This window comes from Scyliorhinus canicula, chromosome 9, assembly GCF_902713615.1.
Source record: "Scyliorhinus canicula chromosome 9, sScyCan1.1, whole genome shotgun sequence".
Taxonomy (NCBI): Eukaryota; Metazoa; Chordata; class Chondrichthyes; order Carcharhiniformes; family Scyliorhinidae; genus Scyliorhinus; species Scyliorhinus canicula.
This window is the reverse complement of record NC_052154.1, coordinates 151609671-151624766: the sequence shown is the minus strand read 5'-3', so window position 1 is coordinate 151624766 and position 15096 is coordinate 151609671. Positions and strand designations below refer to the sequence as shown.

General features: G+C 49.3%; 1 protein-coding gene across 1 annotated transcript in view; it reads right to left on the bottom strand.

Moving 5' to 3' along the window:
• The window catches only part of rep15 (RAB15 effector protein), a 29143-nt gene extending 26471 nt beyond the window's left edge, over positions 1–2672 (bottom strand). Inside the window, exon 1 of the mRNA XM_038807916.1 lies at positions 2631–2672. The gene's annotated coding sequence lies outside the window, so the exon portion shown is untranslated. The remainder of the gene's footprint in view (positions 1–2630) is intronic.
• Positions 2673–15096: the final 12424 nt, after the last annotated feature.

Sequence of the window (15096 nt, the reverse complement as noted above, 5' to 3'; positions counted from 1 at the left end):
ATCAAGGATGACAAATATTTCTAGGCACTAAGGGACAACTGGCTTGTACCAAAGTTAGACGTCAACACCTTCTAAGGGTGGGTGATGAAGAAAAAACATGTTTTGTACACTGGACTAGTTCCTGGGATGATGGGATTGTCCTTAGAGGGAAGATTGAGCAGATTCTCTAGTCTCCATATATTCCATGGAGGTTCAAAAAAATGAGAGGTGATCCTAATTGAAGGGGACCTGATAGGGCAGATATTGGGAAAACAAAGGGTAGCAAATCATTGCAATCCTCTTCCTCAGAGAGCTATGGATGCCCAAACTTTGAGCATATTCAAGACAGATTAATAGATTTTGGGTACCAAGGAAATGGGGATAGTTTTTAAAAATTCTAATGAAAAGGTGGTGAGCAGCCTTCTTGACCCGTTGCAGTTTGTGAGATGCAGGTACACTGTTAGAAATGGAGCTCCAGGCTATTGAGCCAGTGAAAGTGAAGGAACAGCAACATAGTTCCAAGGCAGGATGGTGTGTGGCTTGGAGGAGAACTTGTAGGTGGCGGTGTTCTCGTGCAGCTTCAGCCCTTGTCCTTCTAGTTGGCAGAGGCCTAGTGGGTTGCTGCTGTGCAACCTCTGGATGGTGCACACGTCTGCCACAGTACATGGGTAGGGGAGGGTGTAAATGCTTAACGTGGTGGGTGGGGTGCCAATCAAGCAGCCTGTGTCCTGAATGATGTGGGGCTCCTTGATTGTTGCTACAGCCACACGCAACCAGGCAATTGGGAAGTATTCCATCTTGTGACTTGAAGATAGTGGACAGGCTTTGGGGAGTCAGGTGTTACAGTCATGTGAGGAGTGTCCCTTTAAGAAAGGTTTTTGTCTTATCACATGGCTTCAGTGATGTCATTGTGTGGGTGGAGCTGGGCTGTGGCTCTGAGAATATTTTGGGGTTTCGCTTTCACATTTGGCTGCTGTGGACTCAGATAGAATACAGAAGTTTTTTTTGGCCTGCCTCTCTGCCTTCATTTTAAAAGCTGTTCCAGACTGCTTGGTAACTTAAAAGAGATAGTTGCTTTTTGGAAGGAACTCAAATCTGCTGTTTGAAAAGGGGGACAGAGTATCAATAATAACAGTCGTATGCCAGTGAGAATTCTGTGTGCTGGGCCACACTTTTGAAAAGAGGTTTCTGGTTTAACTTGGATTTTGTTATTGAATTGGAACAGTTAAGGGAGGATTCATTAAGGGTTATACATAGATTACTGTAGCTGTGTGGGGTATTTATATTTGTAATGGATAAATATTCTTGCTGTGTTTTTGATTTAAAGCACCCAAGAAGTCTGTTGAATAACACCTGAAAGGCAGGCTCTTGTGCTCGTCCTAGCCAAATTCAACAAAAAGTTGTAGGTCAGGTGAACGCCATAATATACTTGGAGTTTTTTTAAACCCTGGCCGATAACGGTTACCCACTGTGGAATCCCCAGCCTCTGATCTGCTTTAATAGCCACAGCATTTATATGGCTGGCCCAGTTCAGACTCTGGTCAATCGTAACTCCCAGGAGATTGATATTGGGGGATTCAAAAATTAATTCCAATCATATATCATGGGCAGACGGTTAGTTTCTCTCTTGTTGGAGATGATCATTGCTTGGCACTTGTGCTTGATGTCCAGGTCTTACCGAAGTGGTCTGTGCCCACATGCAGCATCTGAGTCACGAATGGAGCTACACATTGTGCAATCATCAGTGATCATCTCCCCTTCTGATTTTATGTTGAGTGGAGATCATTGATGAAGCAGCTCAAGATAGTTGGGCTAAGTGCACCAAGGAACCCCTGCAGCAAAGTCCTGGGACTGAAGTGATTGGCGTCCAATAACCACAACCATCTTCCTTTATGTTAGCTATGACTTCAAGCAGAGGAGAGATTTCTCCCCACTCCTCCCGATTCCCATGGACTTCAATTTTGGTCAGGCTCTTTGATGCCACACTTGGCCAAATGCTACCTTGATGTCAAGGAGAGTCCCTCTCACTTCAGCTCTGGCGTCCATGTTTGCACTGCAGTCGTACGGGTGTCAGATGCCAAGTGTCCCTATTGGATCTCAAAATTAGCATCAGTGAGCTGGTTATTTCTTTGTTGGTGTCGCTTGCCAACGCTGTTCACCTTTCATCACTTTGTTGATAATCAACAGTAGTGCTGGAAAGTGGTGTTGAGGTAGAAAATTAGCCTGGATCGTACTGAATGGCGGAGCAAGCTTAAAGTGCCAAATGGCCTCCTCCAACTCCTATTCTTATGCTATTTTAGAAGGAGAGATTTAACAGAACACTGCGCAGATTTTTATTCATAAAAAAACAGAAAATGCTGGATAAACCCAGGTCAGGCAGCATCTGTGGAGAAAGAAACAGTTAACGTTTGAAGACCGTATCATTCTTCTTCAATCATAGGGAATACTTTATAGATTATGACGTGTTGACGTTCCACAGAACAGACACACACTACGGAATTGGTTAGTAGTATTAGAAACAGAACCGAGTTAAGTTTCCACACCATATTAGAATGACCTATTCAAGTTTATTAAAGCGTCACACAATGGGCTTCACAATTGGAGGCAAAGGCAAGTCACAAGGTTGTTCTAATTCATGGCATCATACTCACTGTGAGGTTGTTCATGTCTTCGGAGAATGCCCCTATCTGCTGAACTGTCCTTTCAGAATCCTCCATCTGTAAAAGCAGGCATCATTTACATCAAAGCTGAGTCACAATAGAAAACCCTGATCCGATTTCCAAACTGCTTCGGCTGAATTGATGCAAGTTTGGTAACAGGTGCATGACTTGCTGGGGAAACAGATTGAGCCGACTTCTTTCGATTGTAGGTTTGATTCTCCCGATCAGCGAATTCTGAACAAGAGTGAGAAAACTCCTTCTTGCATAACTCATGACTACGAGTCCAACACTTAATATGATTATGGCGAAGGAAGGCCATTCAATCTCTGCCAGTTCATCCATCCAGGGAGATGCTGCAATTACTTCCCATCCTCCCCCACCCAGTGAAGCATCCATGTTATTCCGAAATGTATAAAATTATTTCTTATGCACCATTTTCTTTCCTGGTCGACAATGTTAAGCGGCTATGTAATAGGTGTTCAAAATCATGAAGGATTTGATAATCTTAATAAGGAGAAACTGTTTTCACTGACAGAGGTTTGGTAATCAAAAGTAACTGATACAAGATAATGGGGGCGATTCTCCAATATGGAGCCCAAGTGTTTGCGCAGGCGCGAAACAGGCACGAGGCCGACTGGTGGTGGCCCCCACAGGGAGCTAGCACGGCGCTGGAGCGGTTCACGCCACTCCAGCCAAATGGGCGCCGTGCCAACTCACGCATGCGCAGTTGGGCCGCACCAACCTGCACATGTGCGGGGGACTTCCTTAGCGCGCCGGCCCCGACTCAACATGGTGTCGGTGTGCAGGGAAGTAGGCCCGAGGTGGGTGGGGGCGGGGTGGGGGGGAAAAGAGATCGCTGGGCCCCAATCGTGGGCCAGACCCCATTGGAGCCCCCCCCCTCAGTGAAGGAGCCCCCCGCCCCCCCACAGGCCGCCCCCTGACCAAAGGCGCAGAGTTCCTACCGGCAGCGATCAGGGTGAACGGCACCGGCGGGACTCTGTCAAACGCGCCGGCGCAAATGCCGCCGATTCTCCACACCTCGGAGAATCGCAAACCGGCATCGGGGTGTCGTGGCACAGTTGCGGCGATTCTCCGGCCCGGCACATCATTTTGGGTTGTGGGAGTGAGACACGGGAAGATTGTGCAAACTCCGCAGGGACAGTGACCCGGGACCAGGATTGAACGTGGGTCCTTGGATGCAGTGAGGCAGCATTGCTAACCACTGCGCCACCGTGCTGCCCCTTGATATAAGATAATTGGCAAAAGAGTGAGAGTAAAGAGGAGGAATTTGTTTTTAATGCAGTGTGTAATTATAATCTGGGATGCACTGCCTGAAATGGTGGTGGAAACAGAAAGAAAAGGAATTGAATAAATTCTTGAAGGGGAGGAAAACGTGCAGAGCTGTGTGGAGAGAACAGGAAGGTGACCCAATTGGATAGTATGTTCAAACAGTCAGCACAGTAACGATGGCCCTTCTCTGTGCCACATGATTCTGCACGATCATCCTCTCTCTGACTGACACCTCACACTTTCACTCAAAAATTCTATTGGATATATATTAATAGATATATTATATCTATATTATATAAAGCATGTTACAGATTTTTGGGCTCTTAAGGGAATTGAGGAAACTGGGAATATTGTGGGAAGGCATAGCCAAGTTAGAAGATCGACCATAATTGTGATTGCTAGAACAGGGCCGAATGACCTAACTCAGTTCCTATTTCTTATGTTCTTACACTTGGCACATGCAAAGCCTTTGTGTTATTGGTCCAACAAACCTGTCAATAAAGTCTTGCAGCTGAAAACTCTTCCCAAATTTAACGAGTTTTATCTGTGACAACTCTTTCCAGATTTATTTGACTTTGTTTGTGAAGCCAAGTGTGATTTAAGTCTCAGTGGTTTCGACTCTGGACAGGACAATGGACAGACTAAAGTCCAGAAACAGGGAGAGCTTAAAACTAATCAATTCATTGCCAAGAACATGAGGTTATTCCAATGGAGATGGAAATTAACTCCGTGGCACCAGGTGTGCAGCAACTGTGGAACATGGTACATGCCAACAGAAAAAGTGGCCTCACGTCTGGATCCCTCACTCGGGTTTTTTTTTAAAAAGAGTAACTTTAAAAAATTTTTATGAATGGCATCCAAGCCATTAATGTCTCTAGTAACCCGAGGCCATAAGGCAAGGCAAAATCCATGAAGCTGGCTGGATCTTAATCTACTATTTTTCTTTGGTAGTTTTTGGCTTTGTAAACAGTTATAGACATCAACAGAAAGAACGCAAAAAAGACAAAAATGTGCAAACATCCATGTACTTTCTCTTTGAAGTTAAGGTATTTTTTGAGTCATCGGTTAGCCGAGGTCTGTATAAAAGACAGACAGACAGTCTGCGCACGCAGTAAGCGAGCACTTTTCCAGGATACACATCCGGAGTGAGACTCATCCAGAGTGGGGATTGAAACTTGGTAATTTGGTGCAGTGAGGTAATTCGGTGCAGAGTGTGAGGAGGTGCTTTTTAACCCTGGTAAGTGACTGGTAAGTAGTCTCTCTTTTTCTTTTCATTGTCTAATTTATTTATTTTTATTTTGAAATTCTAGTTGTTTACGTTTACCAAGGGTTTAAGACATGGCAGGAGATCCCAGACCCGTGTCATGCTCCTCGTGTGCGATGTGGGAGCTCAGGGACACGTCCACTGTCCCTGGCTCCTTCACGTGCAAGAAGTGTGTTCAGTTGCTGCTCTTGTTAGACTGCTTGACGGCTCTGGAGCTGCGGATGGACTCACTTTGGAGCATCCACGATGCTGAGGAGGTCGTGGATAGCACGTTTAGCGAGTTGGTCACACCGCAGGTGAAGGTTACTGAGGGAGATAGAAAATGGGTGACCAAAAGAAAGAGCAAGAGTAGGAAGGCAGTGCAGGTGTCCCCTGCGGTCATCTCCCTGCAAAACAGATATACTGCTTTGGATACTGTTGAGGGAGATGGCTCACCAGGGGAATGCAGCAGCAGCCAGGTTCATGGCACCGTGGCAGGCTCTGCTGCAAAGCAGGGCAGGAAGAAAAATGGCAGGGCTATAGTGATAGGGGACTCTATCGTAAGGGGAATAGACAGGCGGTTCTGTGGACGCAATCGAGACTCCAGGATGGTATGTTGCCTCCCTGGTGCAAGGGTCAAGGATGTCTCGGAGCGGCTGCAGGACATTCTTGGGGGGGGGGGAGGTGAACAGCCAGCTGTCGTGGTGCACATAGGCACCAACGATATAGGTAAAAAACGGGATGAGGTCCTACAAGCGGAATTCAGGGAGTTAGGAGTTAAACTAAAAAGTAGGACCTCAAAGGTAGTAATCTCAGGATTGCTACCAGTGCCACGAGCTAGTCAGAGTAGGAATGTCAGGATAGATAGGATGAATGCGTGGCTCAAGAGATGGTGCAAGAGGGAGGGATTCAAATTCCTGGGGCATTGGGACCGGTTCTGGGGGAGGTGGGACCAGTACAAACCAGACGGTCTGCACCTGGGCAGGACTGGAACCGATGTCCTGGGGGGGTGTTTTCTAGAGCTGTTGGGGAGGGTTTAAACTAATGTGGCAGGGGGATGGGAACCGATGCAGGAAGTTGGAAGGTAGTAAAACAGGGACAGAAGCAAAAGGAAGTAAGGGGAAAAGTGCAAGGCAGAGAAGACATAGTCAAAAATCTAAAAGGGCGACAGTACAAGGTACAGTGACTGAGGGGAGCTCAGTGAATAGGCCCAGTAATAACAAAAGGAATAAAACTGGAGATGTTAAGATTCAAAACAGAGGTAAAAAAACCAACATAAGTATACTTTACCTGAATGCTTGTCGTATTCGGAATAAAGTAAATGAGTTGATGGCACAAATCATCGTAAATGACTATGATTTAGTGGCCATTACTGAAACATGGTTAAAGGATGGTCACGACTGGGAGTTAAATATCCGAGGGAATCAAACTATTCGGAAGGACAGAGTGGATGGTAAGGGCGGTGGTGTTGCTCTGTTATTTAAGGATGACATCCGGGCAATAGTAAGGGATGACATCGGTGCTATGGAGGATAAGGTTGAATCCATTTGGGTGGAAATCAGGAATAGTAAGGCGAAAAAGTCACTGATAGGAGTAGTCTATCGGCCACCAAATAGTAAAGATATGGTGGGGCAGGCAATAAACAAAGAAATAACTGATGCATGTACAAATGGTACAGCAGTTATCATGGGGGATTTTAATCTACATGTCGATTGGTTTAACCAGGTCGGTCAAGGCGGAGGAGGAGTTTATAGAATGTATCCGCGATAGTTTCCTAGAACAGTATGTAATGGAACCTACGAGGGAACAAGCGGTCCTAGATCTTGTCCTGTGTAATGAGACAGGATTGATTCATGATCTCATAGTTAGGGATCCTCTCGGAAGGAGCGATCACAATATGGTGGAATTTAAAATACAGATGGAGGGTGAGAAAGTAAAATCAAATACTAGTGTTTTGTGTTTAAACAAAGGAGATTACAAGGGGATGAGAGAAGAACTAGCTAAGGTAGACTGGGAGCTAAGACTTTATGGTGGAACAGTTGAGGAACAGTGGAGAACCTTCCAAGCGATTTTTCACAGTGCTCAGCAAAGGTTTATACCAACAAAAAGGAAGGACGGAAGAAAGAGGGAAAATCGACTGTGGATATCTAAGGAAATAAGGGAGAGTATCAAATTGAAGGAAAAAGCATATAAAGTGGCAAAGATTGCTGGGAGATTAGAGGACTGGGAAATCTTTAACAGAAAGCTACTAAAAAAGCTATAAAGAAGAGTAAGATAGAGTATGAGAATAAACTTGCTCAGAATATAAAAACAGACAGTAAAAGTTTTTACAAATATATAAGACAAAAAAGGAGTAGCTAAGGTAAATATTGGTCCTTTAGAGGATGAGAAGGGAGTTTTAATAATGGGAAATGAGGAAATGGCTGAGGAACTAAACAGGTTTTTTGGGTCGGTCTTCACAGTGGAAGACACAAATAACATGCCAGCGACTGATAGAAATGAGGCTATGACAGGTGAGGACCTTGAGAGGATTGTTATCACTAAGGAAGGAGTGATGGGCAAGCTAATGGGGCTAAAGGTAGACAAGTCTCCTGGCCTTGATGGAATGCATCCCAGAGTGCTAAAAGAGATGGCTAGGGAAATTGCAGATGCACTAGTGATAATTTACCGAAATTCACTAGACTCTGGGGTGGTCCCGGTGGATTGGAAATTAGCAAACGTGACGCCGCTGTTTAAAAAAGGAGGTAGGCAGAAAGCAGGAAATTATAGGCCAGTGAGCTTAACTTCGGTAGTAGGGAAGATGCTGGAATCTATCATCAAGGAAGAAATTGCGAGGCATCTGGATAGAAATTGTCCCATTGGGCAGACGCAGCATGGGTTCGTAAAGGGCAGGTCATGCCTAACTAATTTAGTGGAATTTTTTGAGGACATTACCAGTGCAGTAGATAATGGGGAGCCGATGGATGTGTTATATCTGGATTTCCAGAAAGCCTTTGACAAGGTGCCACATAAAAGGTTGCTGCATAAGATAAAGATGCATGGCATTAAGGGTAAAGTAGTAGCATGGATAGAGGATTGGTTAATTAATAGAAAGCAAAGAGTTGGGATAAATGGGTGTTTCTCTGGTTGGCAATCAGTAGCTAGTGGTGTCCCTCAGGGATCCGTGTTGGGCCCACAATTGTTCACAATTTACATAGATGATTTGGAGTTGGGGACCAAGGGCAATGTGTCCAAGTTTGCAGATGACACTAAGATGAGTGGTAAAGCGAAAAGTGCAGAGGATACTGGAAGTCTGCAGAGGGATTTGGATAGGTTAAGTGAATGGGCTCGGGTCTGGCAGATGGAATACAATGTTGACAAATGTGAGGTTATCCATTTTGGTAGGAATAACAGCAAACGGGATTATTATTTAAACGATAAAATATTAAAGCATGCCGCTGTTCAGAGAGACTTGGGTGTGCTAGTGCATGAGTCACAGAAGGTTGGTTTACAAGTGCAACAAGTGATTAAGAAGGCAAATGGAATTTTGTCCTTCATTGCTAGAGGGATGGAGTTTAAGACTAGGGAGGTTATGTTGCAATTGTATAAGGTGTTAGTGCGGCTACACCTGGAGTATTGTGTTCAGTTTTGGTCTCCTTACTTGAGAAAGGACGTACTGGCACTGGAGGGTGTGCAGAGGAGATTCACTAGGTTAATCCCAGAGCTGAAGGGGTTGGATTATGAGGAGAGGTTGAGTAGACTGGGACTGTACTCGTTGGAATTTAGAAGGATGAGGGGGGATCTTATAGAAACATTTAAAATTATGAAGGGAATAGATAGGATAGATGCGAGCAGGTTGTTTCCACTGGCGGGTGACAGCAGAACTAGGGGGCATAGCCTCAAAATAAGGGGAAGTAGATTTAGGACTGAGTTTAGGAGGAACTTCTTCACCCAAAGGGTTGTGAATCTATGGAATTCCTTGCCCAGTGAAGCAGTTGAGGCTCCTTCAGTACATGTTTTTAAGGTAAAGATAGATAGTTTTTTGAAGAATAAAGGGATTAAGGGTTATGGTGTTCGGGCCGGAAAGTGGAGCTGAGTCCACAAAAGATCAGCCATGATCTAATTGAATGGCGGAGCAGGCTCGAGGGGCCAGATGGCCTACTCCTGCTCCTAGTTCTTATGTTCTTTCAATACTTCAATTGTAACATACTGCACAAGCCCGCTCCTCTCCCACCGGTACTACCCGCCATTTTATCCCTCCTACTCTACTCTACACCCCCCCCCCCCCCCCCCCCCCCCTGCTGACGCTCACTCTCCCGCAAAGTCGTCAATAAATGGTTGCCACCTCCGGGTGAACCCCTGTACAGATCCCCTCAAGGCAAACTTAATTTTTTCCATACCCAGGAAACTCGACATGCCCGCAAGCCACAATTCAGTCTTCGGGGGCTTTGAGTCCCTCCACACCAATAGTATTCGTCGCCGGGCTATCAGGGAAGCAAAGGCCAAAACATCGGCCTCTTTCTCCCCCTGGACTCCCGGGTCTTCCATAACCCCAAAAATTGCCACCACTAGACCCATCGCCACCCTTGTTTTTAGCACCTGGGACATGACGCCCGCAAATCCCTCCCAGTACCCCCTAAGCTTAGGGCATGCCCAAAACATGTGAACGTGGTTCGCTGGTCCTCCTGCGCACCTAGCTCATTTGTCCTCTATCGCAAAGAATTTGTTCATCCGAGCCACCGTCATATGTGCCCGGTGAACAACCTTAAATTGAATCAGCCCGAGCCTGGCACATGTCGTGGTCGAATTTACCCTACTCAGGGCCTCTGCCCACAGCCCATCCTCCATTTCCCCGCCTAGCTCCTCCTCCCATTTAAGTTTCAGTTCCTCCGTCTGGGATCCTTCCTCCCTCATGAGCACCTTATAAATACCAGAGACTCTACCGTCCCCTTCTTCCCCTCTAGAGACTATTCTGTCTAGGATCCCCATTGGCGGGAGGCGTGGGAAAGATGGGACCTGTCTACGAACAAAGTCCCGCAACTGTAGGTACCTAAAATCATTTCCCCTTACCAACCCAATTTTCTCCTCCAAGCTCCTCAAACTCGCGAAGCTCCCTTCCAGGAACATATCGCCCAACCTTCCCACCCCCGCCCGCCGCCATACTCGAAACCCCCCATCCATACTCCCGGGGGCAAACCGATGGTTGTCGCAGATTGGCGCCCAAACCGACGCCCCCGTCTCCCCTACATGCCTCCTCCACTGGCCCCATATCCGCAGGGTCGCCACCACTACCGGGCTGGTGGAGTACTTGGCCGGCGGCAGCGGTAGAGGAGCCGTGAACAGGGCTGCCAAGCTGGAGCCCCTGCACGAAGCCGCCTCCACCCGCTCCCAAATAGACCCCGTACCCACCATCTACTTCCTTATCATAGCGATGTTGGCCGCCCAGTAATAATTAATCAGACTCGGCAAAGCCAGCCCTCCCTCGCTGCGGTTCCTCTCCAGCATCGCCTTCTTCACCCGCGGGGATTTTCCCGCCCAGACGAAGCTCATGATTATCCTGTTAACTCTTTTGAAGAAGGACTGTGGGACAAAGATGGGGAGGCACTGAAAAACAAACAGAAATCTAGGGAGGATTGTCATCTTTACAGTCTGCACCCTCCCTGCCAGCGACAGCGGGAGTGCATCCCATCTCCGAAACTCTCCCTTCATTTGCTCCACCACCCTGGCCAAATTTAACTTGTGCAGCCTGCCCCAGTCTCGTGCCACCTGGATTCCCAAATACCGGAAATTTTCCTCAACCAACCTAAACGGTAGCCCTCTCAATCTGTTCTCCTGGCCCCTTGCCTGGACCACAAACATTTCACTCTTGGCCGTATTTAATTTGTATCCTGAAAACTGGCTGAACTTCCTCAACATTCCAAGTATACTTCCCATCCCGGCCACTGGGTCCGACACGTACAGGAGCAGGTCGTCTGCGTAAAGAGAGACCCTATGTTCTACCCCGCCCCTCACCAACCCCTTCCATCCCTCTGCAGCTCTCAGCGAAATCGCCAGCGGCTCTATGGCCAGCGCAAACAGCAGAGGGGAGAGCGGGCAGCCCTGTCTGGTCCCTCGGTACAGCCTAAAGTACTCCGACACTTCTCTGTTAGTCCTGACGCTGGCCCTCGGGGCCTGATATAATAATTTGATCCAATCCACCAGTCCCTCCCCGAACCCAAACCGTCCGAGCACCTCCCATAGATAGTCCCACTCCACCCGGTCAAAGGCCTTCTCGGCGTCCATCGCCACCACTACCTCCACCTCCCTGCCTGCCGGGGTATCATTATCACATTAAGTAATCTTCTCAGGTTGGCCGCCAGCTGCCTACCTTTCACGAACCCAGTTTGGTCCTCCCCAATCACCTCCGGTACGCAGTCCTCCATTCTAACTGCCAGTACCTTTGCCAGGAGCTTGGCGTCAACATTAATCAGGGAGATTGGCCTGTAGGACCCGCATGCCTCCGGGTCTTTACCCCGCTTCAATATCAGTGATATAGTGGCTTGCGACATTGTCGGCGGCAGGGTCCCTCTGTCCCTTGCCTCATTGAAAACCCTCGCCAAGACCGGGCCCACCAGCTCAGAAAACTTCCTATAGAACTCTACTGGGTATCCATCCGGCCCCAGGGGTTTCCCCGACTGCATGGCCTTTAGGCCCCCCAATACCTCCTCCACTCTAATCGGGGCCCCCAGCTTATCCACTTGCCCCCCACCTACTGTTGGAAATGTTAACCCATCCAGAAACCTTTTCATCTCCTCCAGTTCTTCCGGCGGCTCCGAAGTATACAGCTTGAGCTAGAAGTCCCAGAATACCTTTTTCAATCCTGCCGGGTCCTCCACTTTGCGCCCCTCCCCATCCATCATTCTACCCATTTCCCTAGCCGCCTCCCTCCTCCTGAGTTGCTGCGCTAACAGTCTGCTAGCCTTTCCCCCATGCTCGTACACCACTCCCCTCGCCATCCTAAGCTGTTCCACGGCCCTACTCGTGGATAGTGCCCCCAGTTCCGCCTGTAGTCTCTGCTTCTCCCTGAGTAAAACCTCCCCCGGGGACTCCGCGTGCTCTTCATCTATCCGACCCACTTCCCTGACCAATCTATCCATCTCTGCCCTGTCTGCCTTGGCTCTGTGGGCCCCAATTGAAATCAGCTCCCCCCCGCACTACTACCATTAGCGCCTCCCACAGGGTCGCCGCTGAGACCTCCCCCGTGTCATTCACCTGCAGATAATTTTGCATACATCTCCGAAGCCTCTCGCAGATCCCCTCCTCCGACAACAGTCCCGCGTCTAGCCTCCATTGCGGGCGTTGGTAGCTCGCCCCCCCAATCTGCAGGTCTACCCAGTGCGGGGCATGGTCTGAGATAGTAATTGCCGAATATTCCGTGTTCTTTACCTCCCCTATACAATCCCTGCTTAGTACGAAGAAATCCATCCAAGAATACACTTTATGGACGTGCGAGTAAAACGAGTAGCCCCTTCCTGTCGGCTGTCTGGCTCTCCAGGGGTCCACTACCCCCATTTGCTCCATAAACCCTTTCAGCTCCCTTGCCATTGCTGGGAGTCTACCTGTTCTGGGATACGACCGATCCAAAGCCGGGTCAAGGCCCATGTTAAAGTCCCCCCCCCATTATTAGCCTGCGGGTGTCCAGGTCTGGGATTTTCCCCAGCACTCTTTTAATGAAGTCCACGTCATCCCAGTTCGGGGCATATATATTCACCAGCACCACTCTTCTCCCCTCCAGTCTGCCCCGTACCATCAGGTAACTGCGCCCCCCTGTCTGCGGCTATGCCCTCCGCCTCAAATTGCACCCGTTTGTTGATCATGATTGCCACCCCCCTGGACTTTGAGTCCAAGTCCAAGTGGAAGACCTGGCTAATCCAGCCGTTCCTTAGCCTGGTCCGGTCAGACACTTTCAGATGTGTCTCCTGCAACATAATTACGTCCGCCCTCAGAGCCCGCAAGTGCGCGAACACCCGCGCCCTCTTAAAACGGCCCATTCAGTCCCCTGACGTTCCAGGTGATCAGCCTGGTTGGGGGGCTCAACCCACCCCCGCCCCACCACGCTGGTCAGCCATAGCCTTTCTTGGGCCGGCCCCCGGCCCGTGCGTCGCGCCATTCCTGGCCCGCCCGTTGGGTGCCTCCACCCTCGACCTCCTTTCCAGTGCCTATTTCAAGTCCCTCCCACGTCAGCAGAACAACCCCCCCCCTCCCCCAACAACATCCCCAGATACCCGCACCCCTGCCATCCACTGGCTGTGATCTCCCCCCCACCTGACTCCCTTGACTAGCCAATCTGCTAGCCCGGTGACTCAACACTCCGGCGCCTTCCTGTCTCATTCCCATTGTTTCCCCGTCCTCCTCCCCACTCCCCGGCGCCCCATCCCCCTCTCCAACCCACTGGAGCAAACTCACTGGCACAGGAAGGCATGGACAAAACAAAACTAAAAAAAACCCCCGAAAGAAAACCCCCCCAACCCACGTCCTTGGCCCCCCTTGCTGACCGGCCCCCCTTCATTACCGTGCCAGCTCCAGTGTCCTCTGCGAGCTGCACAAAAAGTACAAATCCGCCCAAAAAGGAAAAAACAGAAAAAAAGAGGAAAAAACAAAAACATGAGAGAAAAAACAAACAATAAAAAAACACCCCAAACCAATGTCCATGAACAAAGGAAAGAGTCCCAAATGTTCCGCTTGGCACCTTTGACCCAGCAAACCGTTGAACAGCAGTCCAGGCCCATTCGGCGTACCTTCCCACGGTAGTCCTCGTTCCCTAATTCGTGTCCGTGGGGCCTCTTTTCGGGACAGCCCCTGATCCCTCACAAAATCCATTGCTTCTTCAGGCTCGGAGAAGTAGTGGTGTTGACCCTGGTGCGTGACCCATAGACGAGCCGGGAACAGCAGACCAAACTTCACGTGCTTCTTGAACAGCACCTCCTTGCCATTCTTAAAGGCTGCTCGCCGTCGAGCCACCCCCTGGCTTAGGTCCTGGTAAATGCGGAGGACACTGTTGTTCCACGTGCTGCTCCTGGCACTCTTTGCCCACCGCAGCACCCGCTCCTTGTCCACGAACCTGCGGAACCTAATCATCATTGGGCGGGGGGTCTGCCCGTCCGCCCCTGCCTCGCCTGCACTCTGTATGCCCCCTCCAGCTCCGGCGGTCGCGGAAAGGCTTTGGCCCCCATCAGCTGCATCAATAGGTCAGCTACAAACGCTGCAGCATCAGCTCCCTCAGCCCCCTCCGGGAGGCCGACCATCCTCAGGTTGTTCCTGCGGGCTCTATTCTCCAGCTCCCCCACTCTGTCTAGCAGTCTTCTCTGCCACTCCTTCAGCCCGTCAACCTCTAGCGCCGCAACCGTCTGCGCATCCGCCTGCTCCTCCACCGCCTCTCCCAGCTCCTTAACTTTAACATCTTGCGCATCCAGCCTCTGGTTCAGCTTATCCACCGCTTTCTGGATTGGGTCCAAGCTGTCCCGCTTCAGCACTGCAAAACTGGACTTCATTACCTGGAGCATGTTATCCAGCGCCTGCTGGATTGGTGAGTCTGGGGTCAGTGTGTCCGCCATCTTAGGTTCCAGGTAAGTTTCTTCAGGTCCTTGCCTCTGTCCCTTTTTCTCTCTTTTCTTCTGCCTCCAGGACTCCCGCTGTTCCATGTGCCGCAGCCTGCTCCTCAGCACTTTCGCTGCCGCCTTCCTTCAGGTCCGTGGTCCCGCTATCGCGGGGAATCAGCCCCTAAACGCCCGCCGGAGTGAGAGCCCGCCGAATGTGCGGCTCACTCGGACATCGCCGCCACCGGAAGTTCCCTTCATCTACTATTAACCAACAGTCTTGAAGTTGAATTAGGTCAAATTTTCCTATGTGGTTAGAAGAATCCCTTTCCCCAAATGTCCAGGCCCACAAACACCACACTTAACAGAC